Here is a 16,242-nt window from a genome sequence, read left to right on the forward strand (position 1 = left end):
TATTGATATCATTCACATCTACACTTAAGAGCAATTGGCGGATATCTTCACAAAGCCCTTGGATGAGAAAAGGTTTTGCAGGTTGCGGTGTGAGCTAAATATCTTGGAATCCTCAAATGTCCTGTGATTGGACACACATCCTAGCACTTATGCATATTGATGACTTAGATGTGCAACACACGAAGTAATGTATATCTTCAATCAATGAAGACATACACTCTAACTATGAATACATTAATGCAGAATTTGACTTCGGAGTGCCATGATAATTGTGCATCGTGTCTGGGTCTAAAACTTCCTATATGGTGGGTAACGCCACCACCAAAATTTTGTTTGAAGTGTTTTCCTTGGCGTTATGATTGCAAAGTCTTCATATTTGATTTGTCTTCATGTTCATCTTCATCGTACTGATTTGGTCTTATAGTAGTTATATGCATATTTGTGTTCTGTCCTCTACAACATTCACTTATAGCTATGACTTCTTGCCTGAATCTTTTGATCTAAGTGAATGTGATCAGACCCTAACCTATCTATGCTTCTACCTCAACTCTATGTGTCCAAATCATATGCATTCTATTGAAACCTGTCGATTGTCTTCACTGAGACCTTGTCAGCTGAAGTCAATCTGACAAACATTTATATCTGTTTTTAATGCCATATCCTTATTGCCTAAAAACCAGAGAAGCCGGAACGACCACCCCGACAATCCAGGCGTGCGTGGGAACATGGAGCAAGTTCCAATGTGTTGCATGCTTGCCACGTGCCCTTCAGATGTGAACCGCCAGGGGCACCTTCGTAATTGCGTTGTGCCGTCCCTTTCCATATAAATACCCATCACATCACGGTTAAAATCTTTCTCCCACCTCGCCACCTCGCACAAACCCTAGCGCCACCACTAGCTCTCGACGACGCCGGTGACAAAGCGCTTAGCTGCCGCGACCTCACCGACGCCGTCCTCACGCCGGCTGTCGGTGTCAAAATCGGCGGATGTCGGGTAGGGGGTCCCGAACTGTGAATCTAGGCGGATGGTAATAGGAGACAAGGGACACAATGTTTTACCCAGGTTCGGGCCCTCTTGATGGAGGTAAAACCCTACGTCCTGCTTGATTGATATTGATGATGTGGGTATTACAAGAGTAGATCTACCACGAGATCAAGGAGGCTAAACCCTAGAAGCTAGCCTATGGTATGATTGTTATTCGTCCTATGGACTAAAACCATCCGGTTTATATAGAACCGGAGAGGGCTAGGGTTACACAGAGTCGGTTACAATGGTAGGAGATCTACATATCTGTATCGCCAAGCTTGGCTTCCACGCCAAGAAAAGTCCCATCCGGACACGGGTTGAAGTCTTCAATCTTGTATCTTCATAGTCTTGGAGTCCAGCCGATGATGATAGTTCGGCTATCCGGACACCCCCTAGTCCAGGACTCCCTCAGTAGCCCCTGAACCAGGCTTCAATGACAATGAGTCCGACACGCATATTGTCTTCGGCATTGCAAGGCGGGTTCCTCCTCCGAATAATTTATAGAAGATTGTGAACACCAGGATAGTGTCCGGCTCTGCAAAATAAATTCCACATACAACCGTAGAGAGAATAATATTTACACAAATTCAATCTGCTGACGTATTTGTGGCGTGACATCACACCACAACCAAGCATTTACTTGAATTGTTTTTATTGTACCACCTCAGCGCGTTTAGCGAAGCGGTTTCCTTGGCACGTCTTGTCGAAGCAGAGATCGTGTTCCCCTTATTCCGGGATTCCCATCAATACGGACGTGGGTAACCAAACCGCGCCATTGATTGCGGCGCTTGGGAGATAAGCGAGTTTTATCGGGCCGGTGGGGACGCATGGTTTCATCCGCCCATATAAGGGGATAAAGATCCACCCTTTTACCTACGCCTTCTTCCTCCTTTGCTTATCCATCTCCGCGAACTCGAGCTCCAGTGCCCAAGTCCGCACATCTCACCTCAACCTTCTCCAACTATGTCCGGAGAGGGAGGCAAGTGGATGGCCTCCTCCGTTACGGAGGGGCACATCCAGAAGTTGCGCAACGCCGGATATCTGTCCAGCGACATCGCGCACCGGCTCCCCGACGAGGGGGAGCTCATCCCCACCCCCAGGCCCCATGAGAGGGTAGTATTCCTTTCCCATTTCCTCCACGGACTGGGCTTACCACTCCATCCCTTTGTCCGGGGGCTCATGTTCTACTACGGCCTGGATTTCCATGATCTGGCCCCGAATTTCATCCTCAACATCTCGGCGTTTATCGTCGTGTGTGAGGCCTTCCTCTGCATCCAGCCCCACTTCGGCTTGTGGCTCAAGACCTTCAGTGTCAAGCCGAAGGTTGTGAAGGGTAGCCAAGCGGAGTGCGGAGGCGCCATGGTGGGCAAGATGCCCAACGTTACTTGGCTCGAGGGCACCTTCGTGGAAACCATTAAGGGGTGGCAATCGGGGTGGTTCTACATCACCGAGCCGCGTGACCCTGAATGGGCAGCGGCCCCCGAATTCAGATCTGACATCCCCATATGGCTCACCTCCTGGAAAGAGAGTGGCCGGACATGGGGTGATTCGGAGGAGCTGACCGGACTCCAAGCCTGCATCCAAAAGCTAGTGAACAAGAAGCTCAAGCTTGTCAACGTAGCCCAGGTCATGCTCATCCGCCGGATTCTCCCGTGCCAACAACGGGACTTCAATATGTGGGAGTTCGATTCGGCGCAGCACCAGACTTTGAGCAGGCTCTTCGACACTACGTACGAAGAGGCCTGGAGGGTGCTGTTTAAGGGCGCCGAGGCTCCCGCATCCGCTACCGAAGATCGCGGATTCAGCTCGCAGCGTCCGGCTAGCGAGGTAAGCGATTTTACCCTTTACGGGACACTTGTTTTCCATAGTTTGACTCTATGCGGGATCTAAACTCCCTCTCCTTTGACAGGACTGGCTGAAGAAGGCCGAGCAGACTAACTGTCCGACCCCTTTGCCAGAAGACCCAGCGGACGCCCGCTTAACGGGGCTGCTGGTTCTGGCACCCCACGTGGTGCCGGAGAAGAAGGCCAAGAAGAAGGCCACAGGCACTCGAAAGAGTTCCCATTTTCAGGTGTCATCGGACTTATCGTCCGGTGACTTCGAGGTGGACTCCTCCCACGAAGGCGAGGAGGAGAAGAAAGAGGCCTCTCCCCTAGTGGGGGGAGGTAAGAAAAGGAAGGCCTCCCCAACGAGGGAGGCCGAAGGGTCCAAGAAGGCAAGGACTCTTCCCCCGGACTGCTCTGCCAACGCCGGCGACAACGACGAGGACTGGCCTTCAAGGGCCAAGCCCCTAGCGAGATTGTAAGTATCCGGACTCCCGAATAACTTCATGATTTTTCTTTTCGCCACATGGTGTCTTTCTAATGCCGCATACAACCCTGCAGTCCGCCCAAGGATGACCTTCCCGCTTCATCGAGCGGGTCCTTGGGTGCGTCAGATATGGATTCCCTTCCGACCGCCTCCACCCCCCGTGATGCGGACGATGCCGAGGTGGGATCCCGGGAAGGGACCCGCCAGGAGGAGGAGGCCCCGGAGGTGCCGCAAGGCAACCTCCTAGACTTTGCACCGGACTCCGCACCGAAACCTGTAGTGGCTCCGGAGTCCGGCGGGCGGCCCCTTCGTAAGAAGGGCAAGACCGTGACGCCAGCGGCCTCTGTCCAACCGGAGGCACCGGATAGATTGCTGGAGGCGCTCAACGGTGCTTCCATCAAAGAGGAAGACCGCACCGTCATGAGTGCGGTGATTCAGAAGGTTCAGCTCGCCAAGAGCGGGCTGACCGAAGCCTGCAGCAGCCTTTTAACAGGCTTTGATGTAAGAATTTTGATATATGTAATAGTACCGCATAGACAGTAGCCCCTGATGCTCGGTTCAGTGTTCGGAAAAAAAAGCCGGAATGAGGATCTAAAAAGATATACGCAGGAGTCATAAAAAATATGTCAATATGGGATTGCAGGCTGTGCTGCTGACCTCTGCCACACTGACTGCGGAGGTCAATACTTTGAAGCAAAGCCTCGAGCGGTCCGAGAACGAGCTCGGCCGTGCCAAGAAGCAGCTCGAGGACAAGGAAGGTGAGTAACACCTTATTAGAGTTGTACCTTACAGAAAAGGATTTTCGTTGCAAGAAGAATGACAAGGATAACGTGGGCATTGCAGGGGCCACGAATGAGGTGGCGACCCTAAAGGAGGCGATGTCCGCGGCCGAACGTAATGCGGCCGCGGAGCGCACCGGGCGAGAGAAGAAGGAGGCGCAGGTGGCGGAGGTACAGCAAGAGCTCCAGGCTCTCGTGGAAAAACATGAGAGTTTGGAGCGTGACTCGAAGACCTGAGAGTCCGAGCTTGCATCGGCTCTTGAGAGTGCCAAAGCCACTAAGGCCGAAGCCTACAAGGCCTTTCAGGAAATCGAGGCGTTGAAGAAAATAGCGGCGGGTAAGGCATTTTTCATGCAAAGCAAGCATGTGAGTGTGAATTACCTATCACTTACCCGAATTCGGAGCTCTCCAGGAGCGTTCGCAGATCTGCCCCGCGGCGTGTCCGATGCTGCCGCTTTCTATAGGGCCGAGGAGGGGAGCTCGACGGAGAAGGTCTTCTGGTCTCAGTATGCTGAGGCCGGACATCCGGTGCCCCTTAGCGACCAGCTGAAGCAGCTGGTCGAGCTCCACAAGGTGGTCGAACAGGCCATGAAGGGCCTCATAGTTCGGCTGTGGCCCAAGGAGGCCATGCCTGGTAGCTACTTCGGCCTGGTGCGGCGGCTGGTGGATGCGTGTCCATGGGTTGAAGTCATCAAGCACTCCGCCTGTATTGAAGGTGCCTGTCGGGCCCTTGCCCGCACAAAGGTGCAATGGGGCAAGATGGATGCTGAGAAGCTTGTGACGGATGCGCCACCGCCGGGCAAGGTGTATCACACGCCCGAGATGTATTATAAGAGTGTCCTGAAGGGTGCCCGCATTATTGCGGGTGAGTGCTCCAAAGATGTAATATTTGAGTAGACTCGCATTTTTGTTATCCTGTGCGCTGAAAACTTTGTTCATATGCGCTAAGCAATGCTTGTTAATTTAAAATATTACCTTCTGTGCGGCCGTTTATCAAATCTGAGAGATGGCAAGTCGTCGGCTTCAGCCCCCATGCCACGAGTGCTGGAGTGTTCAGGATAAATTTGAGCACTCTTGTTCCCATTTTTGGGTCCATCTAGGGAGGCGCTCAACACAACGAACGAGGCAACCGGACTTATAATGCTTGAACACTCTCACTTAGCCATAGAATTCTATAATTTTAAATTTCAGCGAAGCCCCTAGTGTACGGAAGGCCGAATTTGGGGTGCTATCCACGCCTGGGCCGGACAAAGCCGGTTCCTCGCTCTAAGCGGCATACGTCTTTAGGGACTCAAAAAAACCTCTCGAACAGCGACCGGCTCTCACCTCATCATGACGGTCAGTTTTAGCTTTCTCCACTGAGGCGCTCGCCCAGCTCAACTGGGGCGCAATCGCAGTGGTTCTCCCAGTGCTACCTTAGCCGATAGAATGGAACGTAAGGTACCAAAACATGGGAGCCGGGCAAACCCAACTATTGACCCAAGACATGATTCGGAGCCGATGCATATAATGCTATAAGTTCGGGGTGCCACACTTGTGAAAGTGTTCGGACTTATCACACCATGATGCGGGAAACATAAGCCCCTGGTGTATTTAGCCGTACCAAAGTGTACAGATGCAACATGTCATAAATGAACATATGTATAAGAAAGAAATGCAATTATAAGCAAAAAGATGATGCATTGTTTATTCAAGAAATACTGTCGTGAATGCAAAACGATACAAATAGTGCGATAAGCAAGGGATGGGACTATTAAACATGTCCCCCTCCAGGGGTAGGCTGCGGAATGGTGTATAAAAAAGATTTAATGCTCGTAATGGAGACCACCTGGATATTCGTCGTAGCCTTTCTCCTTCCCTGGCTGTTGCATCGTGAGTTCGGCAGGTCTACTGCCGGACAGGGCCTCTGATGAACAGAGTCCTATGGGTAAAAAAAGGAAAAAAAGAACGACACACTTGAGAGCCCCTGGTGTGGTTAAGCCGCATTCTGGGCCTATCGTGGTCGTGCCCCTCCCCCTATGCCCATGGTATCTCCAGAGCGTAATGATGTACGCGAAGGACCAGTCTTGCAATTTTGCAGGGGCTGGGGTTGGGGCCGCATTGCTACGCGTGCTCGGAACGTGCCAGGTGGTCTTGTTGTAGGTTACTTCGGCCGCGTTTAGCCGTGTCCGGTCTCTTAACGGTCGGACTCGAGAATTGCCTTAAGAGGATACACTGTACTTCTGCAGCGAGAGCCGCTGTATGTTCCTCCGTTCGGAGAGAGCGTTCAGTGTTTCCATTGACCGTGATGACTCCTCGAGGGCCTGACATCTTGAGCTTGAGGTATGCATAGTGCGGCACCGCGTTGAACTTTGCAAACGCGGTACGTCCGAGCAGAGCATGATAGCCGCTGTGGAACGGAACTATGTCGAAGATTAACTCCTCGCTTCGGAAGTTATCCGGGGATCCGAAGACCACTTCCAGTGTAACTGAGCCTGTACAATTGGCCTCTACACCTGGTATGACGCCTTTAAAGGTCGTCTTTGTGGGTTTAATCCTTGAGGGATCTATGCCCATTTTGCGCACTGTATCCTGATAAAGCAGGTTCAGGCTGCTACCACCATCCATCAGGACTCTGGTGAGGTGAAATCCATCGACGATTGGGTCTAAAACCAATGGGGTGAATCCGCCATGGCGGATGCTGGTGGGGTGGTCCCTTTGATCAAAAGTGATCGGGCAGGAGGACCATGGGTTGAACTTCGGGGCGATTGGCTCCATCGTGTATACATTCCTGAGTGCACGCTTCCGCTCCCTTTTGGGTATGTGGGTTGCGTATATCATGTTCACCGTCCGCACTTGTGGGGGGAAACCCTTCTGTCCTCTATTATTCGGCGGCCGGGTCTCTTCCTCGTCATCGCTATGCAGCCCCTTGTCGTTGTTTTCGGCAATTAGCTTGCCTGCCTGCTTGAATACCCAACAGTCCCTGTTGGTGTGGTTAGCTGGCTTTTCGGGGGTGCCGTGTATCTGGCACGAGCGATCGAGTATTCGGTCCAAATTGGACGGACCCGGAGTAGTTCTTTTGAATGGTTTTTTCCGCTGACCGGGTTTAGAGCCTCTGAATCCGGCATTGACTGCCGTATCCTCATTATTGTCGCCGTTAATGCGGCGTTTGTTCTTGTTGCGACGCGACCTGCCATTGCGGTCCTTGATATCCGGACTGCCAGAATTTTTGCTGAGGTTATTGCTGCGGGCTAGCTAGCTGTCCTCTCCCGTGCAGAAGCGGGTCATGAGTGATGTGAGTGCTGCTATGGATTTCGGCTTTTCCTGTCCCAGGTGTCGGGCAAGCCACTCGTCGCAGATGTTATGTTTGAAGGCCGCGAGGGCCTCCGCATCCGGACAGTCTACGATTTGATTTTTCTTAGTTAAGAACTGTGTCCAGAATTGTCTGGCCGATTCGTCTGGCTGCTGAATTGTCTGGCTTAGGTCGTCAGCGTCTGGTGGTCGCACATACGTGCCGTGGAAGTTATCAAGGAATGCGGCTTCCAGGTCCTCCCAACACCCAATTGATTCTGCTGGCAAGCTGTTGAGCCAATGCCGAGCTGGTCCTTTAAGCTTGAGTGGGAGGTATTTGATGGCGTGAAGATCATCACCGCGGGCCATGTGGATATGAAGGAGATAGTCTTCGATCCAAACCGCGGGGTCTGTTGTGCCATCATAAGATTCAATATTCACGGGTTTAAACCCTTCGGGGATTTGATGATCCATTACTTCATCTGTGAAGCATAGTGGGTGTGCGGCGCCTCTGTATTGGGCTATATCACGACGGAGCTCAAAAGAGCTTTGTCTACTGTGTTCGGCCCGGTCGGACTTGCTGTGTCCGGCACAACGGTTGTCGTCACGTATCATGGGGCGCCCACGCGATCCGTAGATCAATCTTGATTGTCTTGCCTTATCCTCCAATATATCTCGCAAGTCCAGAGCGTTCCCCTGTGGCCTTGTGCTTTTCGAGCGATGCCGGGGTACGGTTCTAGTGGAGGGCCTAGAGGCCTCTCTGTCGCGGCCACGGGGTGGTCAGTCAGCCGTATTATGCGCTGGTGATGCAGGTTTATATGCCTCCTCCTCTAATCGGGGGAGCAGCTTGCATTTGGGGTAGCTTTTGGAGGGGCATTCGAGCTCATGCTCTTCGGCCGCAAGGACTTCAGTCCATCTGTCGGCTAGCAGATCTTGATCAGCTCTAAGTTGTTGCTGCTTTTTCTTGAGGCTGTTTGCCGTGGCCATAAGCCTGCATTTAAAGCGCTCTTGTTCGACGGGATCCTCAGGCACGACAAATTCGTCGTCGTCAAGGCTTGCCTCGTCTCCGGAGGGAGGCATGTAATTATCATCCTCTACCTCTTAGTCTGCCGCTCTCTCATGAGGGCTGGCTTCTCCGTCCTCCTGTGCTGAATCTTGCTGGAGGGGGTTGTCTTCGGCATTGTCTGGGGTATTATTATCTCTGGTGCCGGAATTTCCATTCTTGCTGTGGCGGGATATAGAGCGGCGCCGCTGACGCCGGCGTTTGGGCTGTTTCTTGGAGGGGTCATCCTCTATTGTTCCTTCGCCATTCCCATCCTTTGGGATATCCACCATGTATATGTCATATGATTAGGTGGCTTTCCAGTGCCCAGTAGGCGCTGGTTCTTGGTCGTCTCCGGCATCGTCGTCCATACAGTTGATGTCTTCGGAGTCGAAGTCTAGCATGTCGGTTAGATCGTCGACAGTGGCTACTAAGTGGGTGTTGGGTGGGCCTTGAATTTCTTCGTCGTCCGCATCCAAACCGTCCTGACCACAGTCCGGCCAGGGCTCTCCTGATAACGAGAGATACTTTAGCGAACTCAAGATGTCGCCGAAAGGTGCATGTTGAAAGATGTCCGCAGCGGTGAACTCCATGATCGGCGCCCAATCGGATTCGATTGGAGGGGTCGCAGGAGGTACGGAGTCCGGCGAGGAGTCCGGCACCTCGGAGTCACGAGCTTCACAAGGGACAAGGCTAGTATTCGGCTCCATCGCCGTAGAGGTTGCAGCCCCCGAGGCGGTGTCTAGCCACCCGTCCTCAATCTGCGCAGCCGGCTCCGAATCGAGGGTCGGAGCGGGCTCATGTGCGGCCTCCAGGGCACTGTCCGGCTGCAGAGCTAAATCATGCTCATCGTGCATTGCGGCGCACTCGGCTGTGGCTCAAATCCATCGAAGATCAATTCTCCGCGGATGTCAGCCGTGAAGTTCAAACTTCGAAATCTGAGCTGACGGCCAGGGGCGTAGCTTTCGATCTGCTCCAGATGGCCAAGCAAATTGGCCCGCAGTGCAAAGCCGCCGAATATGAAGATCTGTCCGGGGAGAAAAGTCTCACCCTGGACTGCGTCGTTGTTGATGATCGAAGAAGCCATCAAGCCTATCGGTGACGACACAGAGGAACTCTCAATGAAAGCACCAATGTCGGTGTCAAAACAGGCGGATCTCGGGTAGGGGGTCCCGAACTGTGCGTCTAGGCGGATGGTAACACGAGACAAGGGACACAATGTTTTACCCAGGTTCGGGCCCTCTTGATGGAGGTAAAACCCTACGTCCTGCTTGATTGATATTGATGATGTGGGTATTACAAGAGTAGATCTACCATGAGATCAAGGAGGCTAAACCCAAGAAGCTAGCCTATGGTATGATTGTTGTTCGTCCTATGGACTAAAACCATCCGGTTTATATAGACACCGGAGAGGGCTAGGGTTACACAAAGTCGGTTACAATGGTAGGAGATCTACATATCCGTATCGCCAAGCTTGCCTTCCACACCAAGGAAAGTCCCATCTGGACACGGGACGAAGTCTTCAATCTTGTATCTTCATAGTCTTGGAGTCCGGCCGATGGTGATAGTTCGGCTATCCGGACACCCCCTAGTCCAGGACTCCCTCACCGGCCGCGGACCTCGTCTTCTCTGCCACCGCCGTAGGTGTCTTCTGTCTCTAAGTTAGGGCATGGGAGATTGAACTGCTCGGCCTCCAACTCCGTTCTGTCTAGCGGTTCTTCGTGTGGTAATTAAAACTTACTTTTATAGTCTTTTTGATCTAATACATTCGTCCTTTTCCAACAAAAGTAGTTTCTATACTTCCAAAGTTGAATCTATCCTGTTCTGCATCTCATATTATGCCTAGTCTATTCACTTATGCTTCTCTACAAGTTAGATTTCTCACTTGTACCTATTCTTGGATTCGTACAAATCTAGAACCAACTCACAACAAATAAGTGAATGTCTTCGCGTTATGAGGTCAATGTCATCAAACTGATTTATCTTCAAAATCTTCTGAGAATGCATATGACCTCTTCCCCTTCCCTCGTACCTCTAATGCTGTCACAGGTACATGTCCGTGGGAGAATCCCTTGGTTCTCATAGTCTGCATTCATTTGCAGAATTCTTACAGAGTTACATATATTCTCCTAAAGCTAGTTCTTGTCTGACCACCCATCGGAAGCCTTTGCAAGTTCTGAAGCCATTCAGATTAAGCTTCATGACAACTGAAAAGTCAACTAGAAAGGGCGGCAGACATCATCGTGGAAATACATCCAAAGATTTGCCACCAATCTGCATGAACTGTACAAGACAGACCCAGAAGAAACCTATGGTGAACGCACAAATCGAATCCAATGGATTCGAAGATACTGGGCAGAAGAATGGTTTAAGTACAGATTTGTCACTGCTGAGTATGCCGAGAAGAATGCCATCAAGCAACCTTGGGGAGATATCTTATACAAAAATCTTCCACCCAAGTCCAAGTCCGAAGTCATTGATCAAGGCTTCTACCCGTGCATGGTTCACGAACCATAGCCAGAGAATGCTGACCCATCTTCTCTGCTATGGTGTCATGAAGACAATCTGTTCAAGTGCAACTTCAAGTTTGCCAAAGACTCTGCTGTGAAGAACAAGAAGGCATTTGGACTTGACTTCAACCCCGGTCCATCTGCTCCTCGGGATGATGGCACCCGTGAAGCCAATGAAAACAGAATCAGCCCCTTCTACAACCTCGAAGGCCTCATCACTCACATTGCCCTCCAAGGTGCAAATGTGGATCACTCTGCGGATGATGCAGATTCTCATGAAGCGCCAGCTCCTCCTAAGCCGCAGAAGCAGAAGAAAACTAAGGCTTCAAAACCTTTTATTGTATCAAAAGCTTCACGTGCGAAGCCATTGGCAACTGCTCCTCCTGCACCAAGTATTAATTCTGAAGATCTATCTCGAGTCTCCAAGAAAAAAGAGAAGCCCCAGAAGAAAAATGTCAAGAGTTCTGGTCAAGCACTGACCCCAGCTGCCGTTCTGAGGAACGAGACTGAAGCCATTGATCTGTCAACGGATGATGAGTGTGGTGATGATGCCCTTGAGCAGCTGATGAAGAGCAAGCAAGAGGAGGAGATCTTCAATGATCTGCCCCTCTTCGATGTGAACATTCTGGACAATTTCATTGATGAGTGGTTTGACAACCCGAACCTCAACTTTGATGATCTTCAGCTCCCAATTGGCATCAGCGTCGCCTTCCAAGGTGCCATTGCTCCTGAGCTCGCTCTGGCTCAGAATATTGTTGAACTGAAGAACAAAATTGACTATGAGAAAGACCAGTTCAAGAAGCACGTGGCTGAGGGAATCCAAGATTAAGGGGTCCTCGGATAGCCGGACTATATACTTTGGCCGGACTGTTGGACTATGAAGATACAAGATTGAAGACTTCGTCCCGTGTCCGGATGGGACTCTCCTTTGTGTGGAAGGCAAGCTTGGCGATTCGGATATGTAGATCTCCTTCTCTGTAACTGACTCTGTGTAACCCTAGCCCCCTCCGGTGTCTATATAAACCGGAGGGTTTAGTCCGTAGGACAAAGGACAACAATCATAATCATAGGCTAGCTTCTAGGGTTTAGCCTTTACGATCTCGTGGTAGACCAACTCTTGTAATACTCATATCACCAAGATCAATCAAGTAGAAAGTAGGGTATTACCTCCATCGAGAGGGCCCAAACCTGGGTAAACATCGTGTCCCCGGCCTCCTATTACCATTAGCCTTAGACGCACAGTTTGGGACCCCCTACCCGAGATCCGCCGGTTTTGACACCGACATTGGTGCTTCCATTGAGAGTTCCACTGTGCCGTCGCGATAAGGCTTGATGGCTCCTTTAATCATCTTCAACGACGTGGTCCATGGGGAGGCTTTCCTTCTCGGATAGATCTTCGTATTCGGCGGCTTCGTACTATGGGCCAACTCGCTTGGCCATCTAGAGCAGATCGATAGCTAAGCCCCTGGCCATCAAGTCAGGTTTCGAAGCTTGAACTATACTGCCGACATCCACGGAGACTTGATCTTCGACGGATTCGAGCCCGTGTTACGTGCGCCGAACAGTGACGATGAGCATGACTTAGATCTGCCATCGGATAATGTTCGGGAGAACGCGCCTGCGGCGGCACTAGGAATCAATCCGGAGCAGATCATGCCATCCGAGGATGGGTGGATGGACTCCACCATGGAGGCCGCACACTCATCGGCCTTGGAGCCGAACACTGACCCCACCTCCTATGAGGCCGGTATCATCGGACCCTCGGACTCGACTCCGGCTACAGGATCCGAACCACGTACGATCGTGCCTATCGAATCTGATTGGGCACCGGTCATGGAGTTCACCTCCGCAGATATCTTTCAACACTCGCCCTTGGGTGATGTGCTAAATTCATTAAGGTCTCTCTCCTTGTCGGGAGACTCTTGGCCGAACTATGTCCGGCTTGAGTGGGAAGCGGACGACGCAACAATTCATTCCCCACCCACCACCCACTTAATAGCCACTGTCGATGACTTAACCGACGTGCTTGACTTCAACTCCGAAGACATCTACGGTATGGATGACGATGTAGGAGAAGAACAGCAACTACTGCCTATAGGGCGCTGGATAGCCACCTCATCATATGATATATACATGGTGGACACGCCAAAAGAAGGCGATGGCGATGATGTAACGAAGGATAATCACCTCGATAAGCCATCAAAGCGACGCCGTAGGCGCCGCTCTAAATCCCACCACAGTAAAAACATCACGAGAAGGAATAATACCCCGGTCGACTCCAAAGGAAATGGCGACCCCATGGACCCAGCGTTGGAGCAGGATGAGCCAGGGGATGCTGAACACAGTCCGGAGCTGACGTCAGATGACGCCGATCCCGGGGGAAAAACTCATCAACCTATCTCTGGAGAGGAGAATAATCCGGACGATGATGCACTCATCATCCCGGAAAAACACTTGGAACAAGAGAACCTCCACAGAAGGCTTATTGCCACCGCGAGGAGCTTGAAGAAGCAGAAGCAAAGGCTTAAGGCCGCACAGGATACGCTCAATCGCAGATGGAACAAGGTGCTTGACACTGAAGAAAAATACGACGGTGATCGCCACACAAAGAGCTAACCAAAGCGCAAGCTGCTGCCCGAATTTGACGACGAGGCCACAGAGCACATTCAGCCGGAAAATAAAACGGCCGATCAGCCGGACCGACCGCCCCGTGGCCGCGACAGGACGGCTAATGATGCCGCAAACAAGTCAGCACATGATTTACGTGAGCTCCTGGACAAAACATCCGGTATGGCCAGGTCCATCTATGGATCTAGGAAGTGCGCCTCGACACAGGATCAGGGCTACCAAAACGAGCATATTGATTGAATACCAGCCATGAATCAACACCAAACACAACATACGTCGACATTATGTCATAACACGTCCAAATACAGGGGTGCCGCACACCCCCTGTGCTTCACGGATGAGGTGCTGGACCATGAATTTCTGGAAGGATTTAAACCTGTGAATATAGAGGCATACGACGGAACGACCGACCCTGGGGTCTGGATTGAGGACTTTATCCTTCACATCCATATGGCCCGCAGAGATGATCTGCACGCCATTAAATACCTATCCCTCAAGTTGAAAGGACCAGCTCGGCACTGCTTGAAAAGCCTCCCCGAAAACTCAATTGGAAGTTGGGAGGAACTTGAGGATGCTTTTAGGGCTAATTTTCAAGGGACCTATGTCCGACCTCCGGATACAGACGACTTAAGTCACATAATTCAACAGCCCGGGGAGTCACCCGAAAACTTTGGAACATATTTGTTACTAAGAAGAATCGAATCGTCGACTGCCCGGATGCTGAAGCCTTAGCGGCCTTCAAGCACAGTGTTCGGGAGGAATGGCTCGCCAGATACCTCGGCCAGCAAAAGGCGAGGACAATGGCAGCCTTAACAAGCCTTATGACCCGCTTTTGCGCAGGCGAGGACAGTTGGCTGGCCCGTAGCGGCACCAGCGACCCAGGCACATCCGAAGTAAGGGATGGCAACGGGAAGCCACGACGCAATAAAAACAAGCGTCAAAACAATGAAAACAACCCAAATAACATGATGGTCAATGCCGGATTTAGGGGCTCTCGACCCGGTCAACGGAAGAAGCCATTTAAAGGCAATGGAGATGGACCGTCCAGCCTAAATAAGATTCTAGACAAATTATGTCAGATTCATGGCACCCCCGAAAAACCCGCAAACCACACCCATAGAGAGTATTGGGTTTGCAAGCAGGCTGGCAAGCTAAATGCCGAACACAAGGGGAGAGAGACGCCAAGTGAAGACGAGGATGAGCCTCACCAGCCGAACACTGGGGGACAGAAGAAATTCCCACCAGAAGTCAAAACAGTGAATATGATTTACGCAACTCACATTCCAAAGAGAAGGCGCAAACGCGCACTCCGGGACGTATACACTGTAGAGCCCGTCGCCCCCAAATTCAATCCCTGGTCGGCCTGCCCGATCACCTTCGATCGCAGGGATCATCCAACTAGTATCCGGCATGGAGGATTGACTTCCTTGGTGATCGACCCAATAATTGATGGATACCATCTCACCCGAGTCCTTATGGACGGCGGCAGTAGTCTTAACCTGATATATCAGGACACTGTCCGCAAAATGGGGATAGACCCATCAAGAATCAGCCAGAGCAATACTACCTTTAAAGGAGTGATACCAGGCGTTGAGGCCCGCTGCATGGGCTCTCTAGTACTAGAGGTTGCATTCAGTTCTCCCGACAACTTTAGAAGCGAAGAGCTAATCTTCGATGTCGCTCCATTCCGAAGCGGCTATCATGCACTGCTCGGGAGAATGGCCTTCGCCCGTTTTAATGCAGTACCGGACTATGCCTATCTTAAACTTAAGATGCCCGGTCCACGTGGCGTCATCACAGTTAGCGGAAATACAGAGCATTCCTTACGTGCGGAAGGATATGTGGTGGCTCTAGCAGCCGAACACTGAACGGCCCCTCCAACCAGAATAAATGGTCGGTCGTCAAGACCATGAACATGGTTAGACGAGTCCGGCGCTCATCCAGATATAAACAACCCAGGTAAACTTGAGCTTAGGTCGATAGATATACCCCCATAGGCGGTGCTAGGGGCTGCTCGCAAAAAAAGAAAAGAAGAAGAAGCCTATCGTTCGGCTTGACCCTATTAATACAATAACAGATCACATCTTCATGGTTCGTTCAGATTAACCAACTCTTTGCATGAAGTCTTTCACCCGGGTTTTCTCGTTTTTACAGATGATCATCGTGCTACACCCTTCCAGGATACGGCACAACAGAGATAAAGGCGCATACGTGGAGCAGGGCCCCGCTCAAAGGTTTCTTTTTAGATTAAGACCTGTGTAAACCTTTTTAAATGTCTCTTGTTGCTTCATACCCTCCGGTCACTTAATACAATGGGAGGGATGTTGGCGTTCTTGACACTTTGTCACGCCAGACTAATGCATGTACCTGGAAACACAGGGCTCATTATCGAGGGCGTTACTCAGCCCAGTATATGTTACAAAGTCCAAATACCTTAGGGAGTGTTCGGCGTCGCGAGTTTGGCCTTATATGCATCAGCTCCGAATCATGTCTTTGGTCAAATGTTGGGTTTTCCCGGCTCCCTGTTTTGCTACCTTACGTTCCACTCTATCGGCTAAGGGGGCACCGGGAGAACTACTGCGGTTGTGCCCTGGTTCATCTGGGTGAGCACCTCAGTAGAGAAAGCCGAAAACTGACTGTCATGATATAGCGCGAGACTAGTCAACCACTTGATGA

Source organism: Triticum aestivum, chromosome 5B (assembly GCF_018294505.1).
Source record: "Triticum aestivum cultivar Chinese Spring chromosome 5B, IWGSC CS RefSeq v2.1, whole genome shotgun sequence".
Classification (NCBI taxonomy): domain Eukaryota; kingdom Viridiplantae; phylum Streptophyta; class Magnoliopsida; order Poales; family Poaceae; genus Triticum; species Triticum aestivum.